The following is a 20,709-nucleotide window of genomic DNA, read 5'->3' on the forward strand; positions in this document are numbered from 1 at the left end:
GTTTCTTGGGCAGAGGCCCGGTTAGTAGCTGGATTGTAGAGGGTTCCATTTTCACTTCCAGATGTGAATGTCAAGGAGGCCTGGAATTTCCTTCTTTGCTGTTGTCACTCAGTGTGATTGATTAAGCATCCTAGACATCTTCATGAAAGCAGCGCTGTTAGTCCATGATGTGCCCTCTTGTGCTTTAAGAGTCATCTTTGAGTGGCTCCGAAATTTTTAGCTGAAAGGCCACTTAGAAGTACACGAAGTACAAACTTTGGAATTGTGCTCAGAAAACATGAACAGTAATCCAGCGCTGGGAGAGAAGTTAAGGTGTCACACAGGAGGAGACTAACGGAGCGGAGCTGGCCTAAGTAACTGGTACTTAGCGATTGTCTGGACGATGGGTGATCATGGATTTCATACCAGGGGATCCGTGGTAAGGTTGGCCAGCCAGGACTTCGGTGCACTCTCAGCTGGCCTGTTTCTGAACAGGAGCTACTATCTTCTCTGCTTAAAACATTCTCGTCCATTTTCTCTGTGCCTTTTGGAGCTTTCTAAATCCATTTTGTGGTTTACGTATCTTTCGGTCTCGTCTTATACCTCCTATTTAATAAATCGCTTAATGTTTCTTCTGGCCTTTTACAGAATGTGGACTCAGATGGACGTTTGATTTATCTTAATCCATGATTCAGGCTCTTCGTTGCTCCGTGCAGAACCTGCGTTTATTCACTTAGAGAGTTACTGAGTCATTTTTAATAATGTAATAAGTTCTGTCAAGCTCACTACTGAAAGTTAAGCTCAGAACTTTGATAACAGTCAACTCTTAAGTACTTATTCCCACTTGTTTTATTTTCATAGCATGCAGAGGATACACAAGGAAATTCGTGGTTAGGGATTTTAGATACTGACTTCGATCTGAAATTACTGCAGTAAATTTTTGAGTTTCTCTCCTGGATCATTTGAAGCAAGAAGAGAATCTTACTTCATTTGAAGTTTTAGGCAAAAGAAATTATAAACATTTTAAGAAGAAATAGCATAAGCCTTGAACACTCCCTTTTCAGCTAACAACAATTACACATTCTCCAAGGAGCAGAAATACTGCTGATTCATAAGGTATGCATATGGTTCGTAAGGTTGCAATAAGTGACGGGCAGGACAATAAGATGCTTATCAAACCTTTTCCTCCCGTTCAGGGAAGGGATATAAAATGCAGTCCTAGAGTTACCATTTTTTAATATAGCCTCCCAAGTCAATTTAATAAATCATTTACAATCTGAAATCTTTCTTTTCCCCACGGGTACAGCCTGTTAGAAAGCCCCTCGTCTTCTGGTTCTCGGTGCAGAGGGTGGGATCGTTATTATCACACCTGGGATGATAATGCTTGTTCACCAGGTTGTTTGTTTTCCTTGAGAGCCACAGACAGGGCCAGACTTTGGTCGTAAAATATCATTAGCAAAGTACTGTCAGGAGACGACCCACTTACTGACCCTTCGACTTGGCTCGTGGCGGAGAAGCATTGGAGCGTCTTGTCTGCCTGCCGCGGTGGGGGTGCTCTGGTGAGGGGTAGGGACAGGTGCTGGTACAGACATCGTGGGCCCCGGGGAGCCACCCAGCTGCTCATTGAGTTTATCGTCTTACCAGGTCGCCGTGCCTTTCGGAACTTTCCGTTCATCATCTGTAAATAGGCTTAGGAATATCTACCTCGTGGACGCTCGTGAGGATTAAGTGACAGGTTCTGTGAGTCATTTGTATAGAATCGGACGTGAGACACAGACGCAGCAGTGTGAGCTCTCTTCCCATTTCACCTTCCTGACTCTTAAGCAGTTTGTAGGTGAAATCCGATCCACATTTGTGAAGTAAGTCTGCAATCAGGATAAATCTAGAATGGTGTTCACCATGGGCTTAGGGGCCGAGGGAATGCACACCTGAGAGCTGGGCCGGGGTGGATGCCTGGCTGAGGAGCGAGTGGACCGTGGCACGGAGATGATGCAGGAGGAGATGATACGGAAGGAGTTTTTGCCTGCTGTATCCAGTTCGATGTTTAGAAATGAGACCGCTTTGAAAGTGTTTTTTAAATGCACACTGCGCTTGGACTGTTACAGTTCTGATGGCCGGTACCTGTGTTTTATCCAAGAACATTCTCTCCTCCGCTTGCCATACACACTTGCAGATTCACATGAGTAACGTACTTTTTGCTCCCTGTTCTGGTGTGCTGAGCAGCGTCTGAAAATAGCATCTTCTGCCGGAGTCGTCGTTGGGTTCTGAGTGCGGTGACTAGATCAGCTGGTCTGTGAGAGTCTTCTAGGTGGTCTGTTGATGGATTCAGCATACCTGTGTGAGGACAGGAGAAATGGAAACCATTTACTGGGCTTTGCTTATGGCAAGAAACGTATCCATCTGAACTTAAACTTGGTAAAGATATTATACCGTTGCTGCGTTTAGGGTTTCTATTTCTAAAAATTTCTAAGTCGATTTTATTCTTTTTTTTTTTTAATTTTTTTAATGTTTTTTATTTATTTTTGAGACAGAGAGAGACAGAGCATGAACAGGGGAGGGTCAGAGAGAGAGGGAGACACAGAATCTGAAGCAGGCTCCAGGCTCTGAGCTGTCAGCACAGAGCCCAACGTGGGGCTCGAACTCAGGGACCGTGAGATCATGACCTGAGCCGAAGTCGGACGCTTAACCGACTGAGCCACCCAGGCACCCCTCCTTATTCTTTAGAATAGTCTTAGATTTACCTAAAAATTGAGAGGATACGGACAGAGTTCCCTTATATCCTGTACCCAGTTTCCCCTGTTATTTTTTAATGTTTATTTATTTATTTATTTATTTTGATTGGGGGGTGTGTGTGCATGTGTGTGCACACGCGAGTGGGGGAGGGGGAGGGAGAGAGAGAGGGAGAGAGAGTCCCAAGCAGGCTCCACGCTGTCAGCACAGAGCCCAGTGCAGGGCTTGATCCCGTGAACTGTGAGATCATGACCTGAGCCAAAATCGAGAGTCGGACACTTAAGCGACCACCCAGGCACCCCTCCCCTGTTATTATTCTTACGTTAGTGTGCTACGTTTATTATAATCAATGAGCCAGTATTGATACATTATTCTTAACTAAAATCCATTATCTTTAGTTTTTACCTAACGTCCTTTTTATGTGCCAGGGCCCCCATCCGGGATGCCCATTATTTTATTGTCATGCCTTGTTGGCTCTTGTTGGCTGTGACTTTCTTAGACTTTCCCTGTTTTCGATGACCCTGACCGTTTCGAGGAGTACCAGTCAGATATATTATAGGATGCCCCTTTATTGGAATTCGAGGTGTTTCTCATGATCAGACTGGGTTACTAGTTTTGGAGAGGAAGACTCCATTGTCATTACGCTGTATCACTGTGGACATGATTTATCAGTGTCAGTGTTGACCTTGATCACCTGGCCGAGGTAGTGTCTGTGCAGTTTCTCCGCTTGAAGTTACTCTCTCCCCCCTTTCCATGCTGTCCTCTTTGGCAAGAAGTTGCCCTGTGCAGCCCACACATAAGGAGTTGGGAGTTATACGCCCCTCCCTGAAGGTGGAGTATCTCCATCCATTAAACTCTTCCGCAGAAATTATTTGGAGCCCTTTTGATGTGTCTCTTCTTCCCCAGAGGTGCCTGGTTTTAGTATGAAGTCCTTTTAAAAAATAACGTTTACAAGTTTAAAATAATTAACAAAAGTAACAAATGTGTTGAAAAATTAACTATTGCCCAAGTATATTAAAGGGTTTTTTTTTAAAAATGTTTGTTTGTTTATTTATTTATTTATTTATTTTGAGAGAGAGAGAGAGTGCATGCTTGCAGGGGTGGAACAGAGGTGGGGGGTGGGGGTGAGAGAAAGAATCCCAAGCAGGCTCTGCTCCTCCAGCGCAGAGCCCGACTCGGGGCCCAAACCCATAAACCGTGAGATCGTGACCTGAGCCAAAGTCAAGAGTCAGGCGCTCAACCAACCGAGGCACCCAGGCACTCCAACCAAGTGTATTAAGTTTAAAATAAAAGGTCCTGCTCACTTTCCTTATACTCCCATTTCCCAAGAGTAATCTTGTTTAACAAGCATGAATCCTTCTAGATCTTTTCACGCGAGACGTTGTGACTCCTTAAGTCAAAATTCTGCGTCTGACACCTACCATTTATTTCTCAAGCTGCTGCACTCTGACTTCTGCTCCCATCCCTTTCTTGAAACAGCCCTCACTGAGATCACCAATTACTACCTAAATGCCTGACCTAAATGAAATTGTTTGTCCTACCTGCTCTTTTTTTGGGGGAGAGGTAGCTTCATGAATTATTGTAAGGCAAATACCTTTTAAATCATGTCCCAGTTCGGGGCGCCTGGGTGGCTTGGTCGGTTAAGCGTCTGACTTCGGCTCAGGTCATGATCTCACGGTCCGTGAGTTCAAGCCCCGCGTCGGGTTCTGTGCTGACAGCTCAGAGCCTGGAGCCTGTTTCAGATTCTGTGTCTCCCTCTCTCTCTGCCCCTCCCCTGTTCACGCTCTGTCTCTCTCTGTCTCAAAAATAAATAAACGTTAAAAAAAAAAAAGTTAAAAATAAATAAATAAATCATGTCCCAGTTCAAGACATGAAACCCTGCCAACTACCCAGAAGCTCCTCCCAACCCCGTGTGCCCAACTGCAGTCACAGTCCCTCGTCCGTCCCCCAGAAGTGACCACTGGGCTACCCTTGTAGGCATTACTTCCTGCTTGTCTTTAGTTTTATCCATGAAATGTGTGTCCCTAGGTCCTTTAGTTTAATTGCTTCACCCTCCTCCTAAAATGTTACGTGCCTTTTCAGTCTCTTTTCATCTTTCAGGTCCCCCAACACTTGCCCCTGCCAAATCCCTTTCTTTTTCTTACCATTTCATTTATTTGTTGAGTAATCTGGGTCATTTGACCAGAGCGATTTCCCACAGTGGATTTTGCTGATCATGTGCTCATAGCGCAGTTCAGTGTGTTTTTGCACACTGGCAGTGAGAATCTGAGGATTAATCAGACCCCGGTTCAATACATGGACTGTTGCGCTCCTTCGCCAGGAGGCTGATAACGCCTCGTTTTCACTTGCTTGATGTTAGCAGCGTTGGTTGATGCCTGATGCCCGGTGCAAGCATTAATCCCTTAGGAGTTGCAAGGTAGCAATATTCTATCATTTCGTTTTTATTTCATTCTCTCGGTAGCATAATGTCATGAGGGAAGCCTTTCCCTCATTCACTGTTTAGTTACTTGGTGGTACAGCTCATCCAGGGGAAGGAAGGTAAATGCTTGAAGGTGAAATGCTCTTTCATTTTGTATACCCAGTTTTCAAGACAATTAATTGGTCCCTTTATCATCCATAGAGGACCGATTAGTTATTTTTTAAAATATCATTATGAACTCATAGTTTTAAACATATCTGGTAGGTTTCTTCCTTTCCAAGACTTACCCGTATTGCAGCTCGATTGTCCCATCTTTGGCCAGCGGCGGCTTCTTCAGTCTGGCTTCTGAATCCTTCTCACGTGACGCTAGTAGCCTTCAGTAGCGTCCTTGCAGCCTCGCGTATCACAGTGTTTTCGGCTTATCTTGTATGTTCTTGTCCCACAGTTGCAATCATTTTCCAGGGAGAAATGGTATTTCAAGTCCATAATCTGGGTACTAGGAGTACTTGTTACTACTGGTCATTGTTTCTAGGCAGTAGGTAAATACATATACTCAAAAATAAATGTATCGGTGTATGTGGATAGACAGATAACAGGGAGGGAGCCTCATGAGTTCGTACAGATATTTGCAACTCAAATTCAGGCCAATGGGGTGTTTTACTGTCAGGTCAGTAGATGCTCTTGTCCATAACTAGTACTCTGGTTCCCAGGGAGAAACAAGAGGATATAATCAGAACATTCCAAAGTATTCCTCTCCCGTATCCTAGATGACACGTATGGCGGTGACACTAACACTGTCCTTCATGATGACCGAAACAGGTTCCAATTTGGGTTTGTCTGTTTGTTTTGCTCGTGCAGTCCTACGATTGCACCATATACACATTGTCAGACCACACAGCTACTTTCTTGAATTCCGTCACCTCATTTCTTAGTTTTTCTAATTTTGATTTATGTTCTTTCATGTCTTTTAGACCATGTAAAAATAGTACGATAAGTGTTTTCATCTGGTTTTTGAGGATGTTTCTTGTGAACTTTCGTCGTCTGTAGGGATGTTGTTTTGGTGATTTAATCTCCTTTTTCTTTTTTAAAATTTTTTTTTTTCAACGTTTATTTATTTTGGGACAGAGAGAGACAAAGCATGAACTGGGGAGGGGCAGAGAGAGAGGGAGACACAGAATCGGAAACAGGCTCCAGGCTCTGAGCTGTCAGCACAGAGCCCGATGTGGGGCTTGAACTCACAGAGTGTGAAATCATGACCTGAGCCGAAGTCGGACTCCCAACCGACTGAGCCACCCAGGCGCCCCTCATGGTGGCTCATATTTTAAAACTGGATTCAAAACACTGTATTTTCAGCATTTTGCTTTATGGCTCTTCAGTATTACTGATAGTTTGCGTGTTGATTTTACCTGATTTAATCAGAGTCACTTTTTAATATGGAGGTAGTTCTCTCTCTGTACATGTTTTATTATTCATTTTTTTTTTCATTTTTTTTTTCAACGTTTTTATTTTTTTTATTTTTGGGACAGAGAGAGACAGAGCATGAACGGGGGAGGGGCAGAGAGAGAGGGAGACACAGAATCGGAAACAGGCTCCAGGCTCTGAGCCATCAGCCCAGAGCCCGACGCGGGGCTCGAACTCCCGGACCGCGAGATCGTGACCTGGCTGAAGTCGGACGCTTAGCCGACTGCGCCACCCAGGCGCCCCTAATCTCCTTTTTCTTATAGAAATGGGGTGTGTGAATGTAGTTTTTCTGAATGTTGGGAAGGAAGTCCCCAGTGCTCCCTCTTCCGGTGTTGGGTGTTAGTGCTCAGAAAAGGCAGCTTGCTTTCTGAGACTTGCGATTTTCTTAACTGCTTTGATTTGGATCTTCTCTTTTCCATGATGTCAGTCTTCCTTTTCTGCTCAGTCGTGGTGTGGTCCTAGCAGGTTTCTTCTCGCAGGCTCTGTCCTGGACGGAGCAGTGAAGGGGTGGATTTGAAACCTCTGGGCCCAGCCTCCGGCAGCCTCTGCAGATCTTGTCTGGGCTCCTGTCCCCCGCCCCCTGCCTGTCCCCATCCTGGAAGCAGTCACACCCATCGCAGCTTCTGGGCCACTCGTCTCACGTGAGGCGGCCGGCCTGCAGGGAGCACCGCCTCTTTGGGCCAGTCTCCCCTTTGCTTCTCACCGTTTGCCCACCTGCACGGAGAGCTACTCCTTGACCTTTGTGGCTCTTGGGGGTTGGTGTTGATGGGTATACTTTGTTACCTCGTTATGTTGCTGCATTTGTATACAGTTCGGGGAGATCCAAAAACTACGTTGCCACACCTGCCACTTTCTTCCCGGGATTCCCTTCACTGAACCTATTTTGCTGAAATTTATCACCTGTTGGGCACTTCTTGAAACTGCTTTTCTTCAGAGACAAGATATCTTTAATGCTCCATTATTAATTCAGTCTCTGTGCCTTTCATGGGCTCATCTAATGTTGCTCCCCTACCTCTAAGATGTTGGTGCTCCTAAAATTTTATTCTTGACCTATTGCTTTTCTCACTTTATATGGTTTCAGTGTGTGATCTAATCTACTTTCATGGTTTTGACAACCAGCTGTGTACGATGACTCCCCAAACTCGCACCCTACTACACCTTTCAGACTCTACACCTTTCAGACTCTATATCCAGTTGTCAGGTGGCCATTTCCACGTTTCCCACGGGCACCTCAAATCTCTATGCCAAAGGCTGCACACGTTATGTCACTCTTACTACACGTGTACTCTCTATTTTTAAAAAATGTTTATTTTTGAGAGCGCGAGTGGGGGAAGGGCAGGGAGGGGTGGGGGGGCCAGAGGATGCGAAGCGGGCTCTGCGCTGACAGCAGCGAGCCCGAGGTGGGGCTCAAACTCGCAAACCGTGAGATCACCACCTGAGCCTGTGGGACGCTCAACCGACTGAGCCAGCCAGGTGCCCCCACGCTTGTATGCTCTCTGTTGGTGGCACATCTAACACCTCGTCACTCAAGCTCGAAATGTGTCTTTGACCCCTTCCCTCATTCTGTTTCTTCATTTCCCGTAACCAGTCCTGCTAATTTTATTCCTTTGTTTAAACCTTTATCTTTTGTCTGAACTGGCCTTATCTTCCACAACAAACTGTTCAACAAGAAGTATGTCTATTCCACCGCATAAAACACTTTGTCAGCTTCCTGCCTCTTACGGTCACAGAGAACAACCCTTTTTCTCAAGGAGAACCAGTTATGTCGATGGGGGAGCCATGGCTTATTGCATCCGAAGTGAAAATAGCTTTAATGGTGTAGAGGGGGCGCCTGGGTGGCTCAGTCAGCTATGCGTCTGACTTCAGCTCAGGTCATGATCTCACGGTTCGTGGGTTCGAGCCCCGCATCGGGCTCTGTGCTGAGAGCCCAGAGCCTGGAACCTGCTTCGGATCCTGTGTCTCCCTCTCTCTCTGACCCTCCCCCACTCGTGCTCTGTCTCCCTGTGTCTCAAAAATAAAAAAAAAAACATTAAAAAAAAATTTTAATCATGTAGAGAAAGATGTTTATTCTCACAGTTTGGATCACTTAATGAATAGAAGAAAGTTAATGAGGACATTTGTACTGTTTTTCAGATGCCAAAATACTAATATTTGTGTTTATTTGAAAACAGAAAAATAAAGGCAGCCTTCAGATGATTTATCTTAGATATCCCGTGATGTATTCGTAAGCATTATCTCATTTCTTCTTGAAACGGCCCCTAACGGCAGATGCTAGTTTCATTCCCACTTTACAGAGGAGAAATTAAAGCCCAAAAAAGGGGTGCGTTAAGTTACATCGCCTCAAATTATGCCGTGGATGGGGAGCAGAGCTGGATTAGGATTTAGCTGACTTTGTTCAGTGCTGTCCTTCTGGGCACCGCCCGCGGGTCGAGTCCTACACGAGAATTGGGATTGAAAGTGGATGGATAAGATGTCCCTTCCTTGCCCGCTCCTGGCCTTTCTTTCTGTGGTTCCTGGAAATCTCTGCTTGGGTCGGACACTCCTAAGTGGAGAGGTACCATCGTCAAGCCGGTTTTCTTACCGGACGGGCTTGCGGAGTTTCTTCTGGCCCCAAAGTCCAGCCTCACGTCTAAGTCCTTCGAGAGTAGGCCACGGCCCTTCCCTTAACACTCAGCTGTTTTCCCCTGCCACCTTGCAGGGCTGGAGGGCAGGGGTCTGGGCCAGGTTTATCCTGTGTACCCAGGGCCATTAACTGGGTGCACTGTGTTGCTCGTTCTCCTTGGTTCTGCAGCAGCTGAGCCAGCGGGTTGCGTCTGAAGTGTTGTCAAGGGCTGACACTTGGTGACTTCCCCATGACGTTCAAATCACAGGTCTCTTGGTGAAAACCTAGGTAAGGCCTCTGAAATCAGACTTCTGTCCGGTTTGCATGGTGGTTTCCTGCCCCCGATAGCTTCAGGCTTTCATCTCCAGGATCACAAACTTGCTTTTATTTCCCAAAAGGAGCTGTGGGCCTGCGTATCTTTACTCAGGCTGGTTCCGAGCTCCCCTCCCTCGCCACGCTCCTGTGGTGCCCGTGTAACGTGTATCTCCACCTCACGCTTCGTGTGTTATTGGTTTTACTGGTCTCGAGAACTTAACACCGGTCTTGCTTCCTCTTTAAATCCTACACTCATTCTGCATTCCACCTTTTATCGCGTGAACCTCAAGTCCTGTGACGAGGCCTGAGAGGTAAATTCAGGACGCGGACAAAGTTACTGCCGTCTTTCGGGAAGTTTCTTCAGGATGATGGGGAAGCTGTGTCAAGACGTAGCTTGTCCAAAGTAACCCAGCTGTTAAGTGGCAGAAATGACAGTCACATCCCAGATTTCTTAGTCTCAGCATCATCTGTTACCCTGGTATTGTTCTCGGAACATAGGTATAAAAACAGAAACGTTTGTCTCGTGACTCTTCAACTTTTTCTCTTTTCCTTTCAAATTGATCTCTGGAGTCTGGTTACTTGAGAAAAAGTCATGTTTTGATATCTTATTTGATTTTTTTATTCATGGTACTTTTCCTGCTTATTATTGTTACCCTTAGGAATGGTTTTTATCTACAGCATAAAGATTAAAGTAGGTTTTTTAAAAAAATTTTTAATGTTTATTTTTGAGAGAGAGAGACAGAGACAGAGTATGAGTAGGGGAAGGTCAGAGACAGAGGGAGACCCAGAATCTGAAGCAGGCTCCAGGCTCTGAGCTGTCAGCATAGAGCCCGACGTGGGGCTTGAACTCAGGAGCCGTGAGATCATGACCTGAGCTGAAGTCGGAGGCTTAACTGACTGAGCCACCAAGGTGCCCCGGGTTACAGTAGGTTTTTAAAGATAATGGGTATTTCTGGCTGTGGATTCATACCGGTAAAATTATCCCTCAGATAGACATGTTTACATTTCAAGAAAGAATAAAAGTACCATCATACCCAGATATGATAGACTATAATTTATAGTGGACATGGTCAAATTTTTCTTCCCTTGTTCAGTTTTTTTTCTTCTGTAAACTGTCTGGATTTGTAAAAATAAGAACACATTTCCAATATTACAGTAAAATAGTTTTTATGTTTCTAAATCAACAAAATAATCATATAAGATGTCTTAGAAACATTAAGTATTTTAACATTTGCTTCCTATTTTCCGCTTGCAGGCAACCAGAACAACAACAAAAAAAAAGATTTTGTGGTTTTTTTTTTTCCCCTAGATTTTAAAATTTCTGGAAGTTTAACATCTCTCTTATCCATAGTTACATTTTTTGGAAAATTTCCCTCATTAACGTGTGTGTGTATGTGTGTGTGTTAAGAAAGGGAGGTCGTCAGGCATAGGGTTATAGATGTTCCGTGGCTGACTTGGTGTGAGACCCCAAAGTTAATGCTTTAGTTACAAGTTAGGATTTATTCTGTCTTGCTTTCCTGAATTTGAATCTTCTCAGGACAGTGCAGTAATTGCATTTTATTTAACTAATTACCTGCTCTAAGTACATAAGCCTTTCCTATCTCTTTTTTTTTTTTAATTTTTTTAAGTTTATTTATTTTGAGAGAGACAGAGACAGCACAAGTCGGGGAGGGGCAGAGAGCGAGGGAGAGAGAGAGAATCCCAAGTAGGCTCTGCATTGTCAGCCCAGAGTTCAATGCAGGACTCGAACTCACAAAGCCCCAAGATCATGACCTGAGCTGAAACCAAGAGTCTGATGCTTAACCGACTGAGCCACCCAGGCACCCCAGAGCTTTCCTATTTCTGTTAAAGTGAAATAAAGCTATTTCCTTCATTTACAGTGCTTATATACTGATCTTGTGTCACTGGTGCTAAAGGGGAATCAAAATCACTTTTTTATTCATTCATGCAGTTGTGGACAGTCTCCTGTATGTCAGGTGTGTTGCTTATTTCTGGAGATACAGAGGTGAATGAAAAAGAAAGGGCCTTCTTTTCCTTCCTAGAGCTTCCAATCTATGTGGAGGAGGAAAGATTGGGCTAATATTTACGTAGGATTTTGTTTTTTATTTTATTTTTAATTTTTTTAACGTTTATTTTTGAGAGACAGAGTGTGAGCGGAGGAGGGGCAGGGAGAGAGAGAGAGAGAGAGAGAGGGAGAGAATCTGAAGCAGGCTCCATACTCCAGGCTGTCAGCACAGAGCCCAACGCAGGGCTCAAACTCACGAACCATGAGATCATGATCGGAGCCCAAGTGAGACGCCCAACTGACTGAGCCACCCAGCCGCCCCTACGTAGGATTTTAAATTATAATATGGGATATCTACCCAGTGTTCTATAAGGAATGAGGGAATCGATGGGTATTTTTCAGTAGCTGGGACAAGCTGGGACAATTTCGATCAGTAAATTCCGGTGAGAAGGGTAGACTCGAGAAAGGGGAGTCTGTGGGAAAAGAGTATTGTTGATGAACTCGTTGTAATCATCCAAGGGAAATATGATGGGGCCTGAATTCTGGCGGGTGAACATGAGGTGCAGAGGCAGGGGCAGGTTCCAGAGCTATTGGATGGATGGGATTTGGTGATAGACTGTGGAGAATATGATAGAGAGAGGAGCCAAGGCTTCAAGCTTGGGAGCCTGGGTAGGAAATCCAGATATCCGGGTCTTAAACAGAAGGGCCTGATCAGGAGTTAAAATTTAGAATGGATCTCATATCCCTCCGGCAATGGCCGAACATAACCGTGTATTTTTGAAAAAGAGGGATAGGGTAGAGTTCAAACTGTATAATCTGTCATGAACCTGAGACACGGCATACTTTGTTGCTTGTTAAGGGCTGTGCATATGCCTCCTTTAAAAAAGGCTAGATTTACTTTCTTACTGTTATTGTTTCTAGTTTACTTATGGAGTTCCCACCATAAGTAAGGCACCATACTAGGGGTACAAAGGCTCCCCCTTCATTGACGTCAGATGCAGGGAGTATTTTTAACCATGACCCTGTCTGTGTTTGTAGGATACTGAATTAATGTTCTTTGCGTTCTTAGAACAGAAATTGCTGGAAAACACTTAACATTAGTTTTTTTGATTAAAAGATTAAACATTAAGTTTTTGTTTATTATTTGGGACTTGAAGTTAGATACAACATTTGTACAGTGATGCCTGATGTTCACTTTAGTCATGGGATTTTTGATTTCCAAAAATTCATAACTTGGAATTTCATTGAAGTATGACAATTTGAAGCCATTCTTTTTTTTTTTTTTTTTTAACTTCCAAATGTAGCTTGCCTACTCACTTTTTCCTCTCTCCTGGTTGCCACATTTATAAAATGGGAATAGTAGCCAACTTTGGATTGTTACAAATGAATGAGAAAAAGGTTACCTCCTATGGTAGGTCTTCAATAAGATCTTCGAACCCGCTGTCCTGAAGATCTCAGCGCCAAGCAAAATGGTGGTCACGCCGTTACATCCAGAAAAAGAAAACACTTGTAGTGCAGTCACATTTGTGACGGCGTCCACCCTCGTTCCGTGTAGCGTGGGAATCCCGGCCGGGCGCGTGGAGTGCTGTGGCGAGAGCAGGCGCGGCTCCCCTCTGCCTGGGGGGCTTCCCTACGTTCTGCTGCAGGGAGAGCTTGTTCCGGCTGGCGTGGAGTCACTGACCCTGAAGGCCGTAGCATAACTGGACATTTCATCCGATCATTAGCTTTGAGGGGAAGAGAATGACACCTGCGGATATGCAGTGTGTATGGGCCAGATCTCTGCCGTGATCTTTCACACTTCTGTGTGTCTCTTGCATTGGTTTTCAGCGATAACACTTTAGTTTTACGGATCTACGTTTAGTAACTTTGAATCAACGTTTTCTAACCCTTAGACGTATTCGAGAATCTCATTTTAGATAATATTTGACTGTAGTTATTTGCGTCTAATCTTACAGCAGTAATTTCCCTCTTTTTTTTTTTTTTTTTTTGTCATGAGCACTGTGATGTTATGTGATAGTGTTGTTTAATTGTTGCTGTTTGTGCTAATACACTGCCATGTGCACAATCAGCACTCATTAATTATTTCTCGTCCGGGCAATCAGACGAATTTAAACTTATAATTCATTTTTTATCAAGTATTAGTAGTAAAAAGTAATGTTCAAATATACTGGGCAATATTTAATTATCATCCATTTTATTGTTGCTGCAGACCGCAAGTTCCACAGCCTAAAGAATACTGATTTCTTTTTTTTAATGCGAAAGTTCAGTAGGTGGCACTATTTCCTTTTCTGTTAGCGTTAATGAATATCCAATTAAATGCCAAAAAACATTTTCAAAGTCTTAAGAAAAACCATACAACTTAAAACCATTGCTGGCTTGTTTTAGAAAGAAAAATAACAACTGTGTTAATAATTTCGCTTCCGTGCAACTTTGTTGGAGCAGTCACCTATGAACATATTTAATATTTATTTTCCTTAAGGAAACTTTTGTATCCAGAGAAGAATTCCTTTTATCATTTAGCAGAAGCCTTATGTTATCTTTTCTGAAACTAGATTTCCTTTTTTAAAATGTGAAATTATTATCCCTTAGTATCTACTTTCCTTCCATGTTTTCGTTTTTAAACCTGATCTTCACAGCCCCATCAGAAGATACTCACTTTCAAAATGAAAGCACTTTCCGTGATTTAACGTAACAGTTTTCCTTACTTTTCAGCGCACGCATCACTTTTGTAGTGGCGAAGAGAATATTTGCTTAGTTAAAATAATTAATACAATTTTCTTTTACTCTGTTTATTCAACATTATTTGTGTTCTGCTTTTTTAGCTTAACATTTCCTTTTTTCTATGTTGTGTGTTTTCCTTTTTTCTATGCATTTTGTATCTACTATTTTTTAAGAACGTAACCTTAATTTTCTTAGTCATTCTTTTACTTTCAGACACCTTTAAGTTTTTAAATACTACAGTCTTTTTGCTTTTTTTCGTTTGTATTGGTTCCTTATGATAAATTCCCAGGGTAGGAGTTTTTAGGTAAAAGGTATAAACAAATTTATGGATTTTGACATGTATCACATGTTGCTGTTCACAAGAATTGGGTCATTTTACGATGCCATAATGAATGTATATGATCATACCGGTTTCCTGGCATCTCACTGGAATTGAATTTCAAAGTATAGTTGTGTGTTTTTTTTTTTTTTTTTTTTTACAAACTTAGAACTAAGAAAAATAATCTCCCGCTGGAACATAACCGCTATTACCACGATACGGCCTCCAAGTCTGTGTATACGTATGCATGTGTGTGCACACATACTCATTTTAGTGTAGTTTATTATAGCATATAATTTTACATAGTGTATTTTTTCCACGATGCTAGCCATTAAATTAAATAGGCTTCTGTTTGCTAGACAGTAGGAGTGAACAGGAGGTGTATAGAGTAGACTTGAGTGATTTGGTTTGGGTGATTCTGTCAGTCACAGTGGGGTGTGCCCAAACAGTATGTTTGGAATAGGATGGTTGTATGGCGATAACGCAACGTCGTTAGGTATTTTGATTTGCTATACTTAGTGAATATCTATGAGTATGTGCCTCATAGCAGTTAGCTCTTCAGGGAGAGAGTGATAGTGGGCGAGGTTTCTTCTGAAATAAAGATGAGTATCATTCCACATTGCTAGATAGTCTTTATAAGCATTATTTTAAAAGACTATTTGACGGGCTACCCCCTTGTGCTGAAGATTTAGGCCTCTTCTAAGTTTTAACTTATATAAATGTCACTGCAATAAAAACTTTTCATTCGTACAGTTTTCTCAATATTTCAGATCATTTCTTATGATGAAGCTTTAAAAAGTTTGATTACTGAGTTAAAGAGAATGAAGTTTAAACACATTTTTAAAATAAAATTCCTCTTTAAAGTATTGTATTAATTCATAGTACCTCTAGTACTAGAGAATACCCATTTTACTACATCTTTCACTTAAAATAACATTTCTAATTTCATAGATGATTTTATGCACATTAACATTTTTTAATGTTTCTTTATTTTTGAGAGAGAGAGTGTGAGTGGGAGAGGGTCAGAGAGAGAGGGAGACACAGAATCGGAAGCAGGTTCCAGGCTCTGAGCTGTCAGCACAGAACCCGACATGGGACTTGCACCCGTGAACCGGGAGATCGTGACCTGAGCCGAAGTCGGACGCTTAACTGACTGAGCCACCCAGGCGCCCCGCACATTTAAAATTTTTAATTCGTGTGGTATTAACATTTAACATAATTTGAGAAAAAGTGTTCTTAACCTTTGGTTTATTATTAGAGTTGATTGGCTCCAAGGTTTTGCGTTTTATTTTTGAGCAGTTCTTACTCTTTGAAAACATTGGCGTTCCATGATATTTATTCTTTCTTAGAGGCTTTCAAAAGAACAAAGAAAGAATTTACTTTTTAAATAAGTTGAATAAGACACATTCTATCTTGTCATTGCCATGTGGGTCTATTGAACTCTTATAAATCTAAGTTACATTGTGCATTCTTATAGATTATATTTTCCTGTATACAGGAAACATTTGGCTGTTTTATCACCATAAGAATTATTTTATTATGACTCATCATTGCTCATCAATTATTCCCAACTATGCTAAAAAGAATGATGGAATCGCCTAGATGAGGATGATGCAATAATGAAATATATTGTTGTACCTCATTTTTCTAATTGTGGGACCAGAGTATTATATTCTACCTCAAGAATATATTAGAGAGGACTGGAAACTACTTTTAGTTTTTATTATTATTTCTACTTTAGTTAGTTAATATACAGTGCCATATTGGTTTCAAAAGTAGAATTCAGTGATTCATCATTTACATACAACACCCAGCGCTCGTGGCAACAAGTGCCTTCCTTAATGCCCAGCCCCCATCTAGCATATCACCTACCCACCACCTGCCTTCAACCTTTCGTTTATTCTGTCATTAAGAGTCTCTTGTGGTTTGTTTCCTTTCGTCTCTCTCCACCCCCCCTTCCCATATGTTCATCTGTTTTGTTTCTTAGATTCCAGATATGAGTGAAATCATGATATTTGACTTCCTCTGATTGACTTATTTTGCATAGCATAATACATTCTAGCTCCATCCACGTTGTTGCAAATGGCAAGATTTCATCTTGTTGATGGCTGAGTTATATTCCATTGTATGTATACCGCAGCGTCTTTGTCCTGCATCCTTTGATGGGCATTTGGGCTGTCTCCATAGTTTGACTAGTGTTGACATTTTGTTCTACTTTTCAATTGCATTGAATGTAGTTGGGGAAGAGAAAAACTGACACGGTTTACACTTATTAGAGGAATCAAAAATAAATGCAAAGAGTTAGCAACATCTCTGTCCTCTGACGATGGTGATGAAGACAAAGAAGGAGGAGGAAGAGAAGGAGAAGAAGTAGTTTCACTGTATAAAAGAAATCTCAGATTCTGGGTCTTCAGATAATAATGTGCTCAATGAGGTGTGCCTGGGTGGCTCAGTCAGTTGGGTGTCTGACTCTTGATTTTGGCCCAGGTCTTGATCCCAGGATGGTGGGATTGCGCCCCACATTGGGCTCACTGCTGACCATGAGCCTGCTTGGGAGTCTCTCTCTCTCTCTCTCTCTCTCTCTCTCTCTCTCTCTCTCTCAATTAAAAAAAAATGTGCCCAATGAATTTTCAACTCAGAATTGACAACTGAACAATATTTCTCAGGACAAGCAAAACGGTTTTCTTATCCAGTTCGTCGTTCATCGGGAAGGGCTTCAGGATGCAATGCTTTTGTGACAAGAACCAAGGCCAGTCTGTTTCGCTAAAAGGATGTGCGACAATTATTTTTCACTTTCATGCTCTTATGCACTAAAATTTACGTGCTACCGAGGGTTTGCTGTGTTTAAATCCTTACTACAACTTCTAACAAACTAGTTTTCACTATCCTTTTATTCTTGCTTCTGTAAAGTATGTGTGAAATGACTTGAAAATATAAAGATTCCATCGGACCCGGATGCCAAATGCTAATAGCTGTTTTTCCTGATGTGCTGAGGGTTAAAGTAAAAAATAGTTGTCAGATTTCACGGCACTGTTACATTTTAACACTTCTTTTTAGCGTGCAACCCTAATTACGTCCGACAGACACAAGTGGGAATAGTTCGAAGGAAATGGTAGCGCTGGACCAATCGGCAGTGGCCTGAAAACCTCAGGAAGTCCCAGTGCCACGGTAAAGGAGCAGAACTCACTTTTCATTTCCTCTCCCGTGCGGGGCGTTCAGATTAACTTTAAAGGGGGCCGGGATGTAGGTCGGAGACGCTGTCTAGAGCTGAGTGTTACCTGCGCGTGGAGCCCATCTCAGCGGGCGCCTCGTCATCGGCTCGCAGACCTTTCCCAGTCCCTCGGCGGCCGCCGGGTATCGTGTTGCAAGTTAAATATGAAACAGGGACACGCTCCGGTTTGCACTGAAAGCATTGCTTGGAGTTCAGCTTCCAGCGAACTGGTTCGTGCGCTCGCTGGCCTTCCAGCCGGCTCTGTCGGGCAGGAGAGGAGAGCTAGAACTGTCCCCGCGAGGGAACGGGAGACGCTGCGGGGGGGAAAGCCGCACCTTCACGGGTGTGTGCGCCCCGCGCCGCGCGCCCTCTCCCGGGTCCTGGGCGGCGGTGGGCAGGCTGGGGCTGGCGGGAGAGCCCTGTAGTTCAACACATGTCGAATGTTTCAACACGTGCTTCACAGGAGGGTGTTTCGGGGTCCTTATTTTTTTTCAATTTTGTCTTTCCCACCTTTAGTAACAAAAAGAAATGATGCGGTGAGTTTATAACAGCTTGAGGGACGAGCGGTCAGACTCTGGAGTTGGGGCAAGGTAGTCGACCACAGGGACACTTAGGTGGCCTGACTCGGGGGCCGTGCATCCTCCCCACGCTGACTCACTTACTCCCGGGGGACTGTTACTGTCCTCATTCCGCAGGTGAGCAGACTGGGCTGCAGGGATGACAAATTAACTTGTAAGATCGCACACTAGTGACTGGGGGAACCAGGATTTGAATCCAGGCAGTTTGACTCCAAAGCGCTAGTTGCTTGGGGTTTTTTTACTGAATGATTTTTGTCCTTAAATTCTACGTCTACAAGTGCTATTCCCATTTGTAAGGGCGAAAGATTCGTTAGGAAGATTTTAGATAACATTATGCCACTGATTTTATCCTGTAGATCTTGGACTTCCGGGAAGACTTGGGGTTATTGCAAGGGATGTGTGAATTTATATCACATAAAGCATCGTATGTAAAGCTACACCAAAATACATAGAAATGTATATACACATACATATATAAATAATTGTAGTTTAAAATTTTTTTCAATGTTTATTTTTGAGAGAGAGACAGACAGAGTGTGAGTGGGTGAGCAGCAGGGAGAGAATCTGAAGCAGGCTTTCTCAGGCTCTGAGCTGTGAGCACACAACCCAACACGGGGCTCGAACTCACGAACTGTGAGATCGTGACCTGAGCCAAAGTCGGACACTTAACCGATTGAGCCACCCAGGCGCCCCAAATTACAGTTGTTATGGCTCATAATGTGCAAATTCATCTAGTATAGTTTAGTTCATAGCTTTCTGTTATCATGTATTTCCCTGATTAACATATAGTAAAATTACAACCATATGGTTGGAGTTTGTGAAATCTTGGAGGGTTTTTTTTTTGGGGGGGGGTGGTTTGTGAAATCCTTTGATGTTAAAAAAGAGGGTAATATTTATTAGAAATGGTTAGGAACCATTGAATGACAGATTACAGGATTTGCCTAACATACGGATTCCCATCTCCTGATGAATCCTCTGTTTGGGCCACGGTAAACTGCTCAGCCAACAACGGCATTGAAACTCGGTGTTATTTTCTATTCTTCATGATGGACCCATAGATTAAATCTTTGCTGTGTTTTAATTAAGAAGCATACTTGACAGTTTACTACTCTGCTCACTGATTTGCTGTCATGAATTTGCTGTCATTTTATTTTGGAACCAATGGGACAACTCCTGCTATCCATTTGGGGAAGTCGTAGGTGGGAGGCAAAATTCATACCATAAATTTAAAGTTAAAAATTGACACTATTTAAATACTGGCTTTGCAGTACATATTCATTCATTAAATTTATTCAGCACATACTTAATTGATCTCTGGTTGTGTGAGCGAAGCACCATTACGAACACAGAAAATATACGAGTGAGGAAAACAGCCTAAATTCCCTGACCTTATGGAGTTTAGACTCTACTGAGTGCAGTAGATGGGAATAAACTTAGAAAAATAAGTAAACCGTATGGTATTTTAGGGAAGGTACAATGAGAAGAAATGGAGCGTTGTAAGGGGAAATGAAGATGTGAGGGTTGGGGAAGACGGTTTGCAGTTAGAAATATGGTAGGTAGATGTTGAGAAAGGAACGCCTGAGCACAGATTTAAAGGGCATGAGGGACACATCTGGGGAGAGGGTGCTCAGCAGAGAAAAAGATCCAGTGCCAAACCCAAAAAAGGGCACATGGCTGGTGCATTTGACACAGGGGTCAGTATGACTGGTGCAGAATGGTGATAGAGGGCAGAATGTGGGAAAGCTGTCAGGAGGCGGCAGAAGGTATCACCCGGAGAGGCCTTGTGGTCGGTGCGAGACGTATTTTCGGTGAAATCAATAGCTATGGAAGCAGTTCAATATTTTTAATAAGTTTTTTTTTGCAATGTTTATTTTTGAGAGAGAGAGAGCATAAGCAGGGGAGGGGTGGAGAGAGAGGGAGACACAGAATCTGAAGCAGGCTCCAGGTCTGAGCTGTCAGCACAGAACCCAATGTGGGGCTCAAATCCATGAGCCGTGAGATCATGAACTGAGCTGAAGTCAGACGCTCAACTGACTGAGCCCCCCAGGCGCCCTTAATGTCTTTGTTTTACATGGTCTTCTGTATATCCTGTAAATATAATTGTATCTAGAAGTTTGATTCGGGTTTGATTGTTTGGGCAGTGACATTCCATAGTTGGGACGTGTCCTTCCATTTAGGGACACAGAATGTCATCTGTGTCCCTGCGTGAATGTGTATGATTTTAGCAAACACTGACCCAGTCAGCGGAAGTTGCAAAATGGTGATGATCTAGTTGTGTCATCCTTCTTTCTCCTTTTATCAGCTGGATTTTGCTTCTATAAAGAAAAATTTCCCTTCACGGACATTTGGTTACGAGTGGTACCGTTTGT

General features: G+C 43.0%; 1 protein-coding gene and 1 long non-coding RNA gene across 2 annotated transcripts in view; one reads left to right on the plus strand and one right to left on the minus strand.

Annotated features, from left to right (window-relative positions):
* The window catches only part of TAF3 (TATA-box binding protein associated factor 3), a 184,074-nt gene that overhangs the window by 7,290 nt on the left and 156,075 nt on the right, over nt 1-20,709 (plus strand). The window lies entirely within an intron of this gene.
* LOC124501572 (uncharacterized) lies at nt 814-15,540 on the minus strand. Its single transcript, XR_006959788.1, has 2 exons — nt 12,915-15,540; nt 814-2,313 (listed from the first exon to the last, which is right to left on the minus strand). It is a non-coding gene; the product is annotated as an uncharacterized LOC124501572 (long non-coding RNA).

This window comes from Lynx rufus, unplaced genomic scaffold (genome assembly GCF_022079265.1).
Source record: "Lynx rufus isolate CCGP_SWC_20201006 ecotype Redwood Valley unplaced genomic scaffold, mLynRuf1.p SCAF_7, whole genome shotgun sequence".
Lineage (NCBI taxonomy): Eukaryota > Metazoa > Chordata > Mammalia > Carnivora > Felidae > Lynx > Lynx rufus.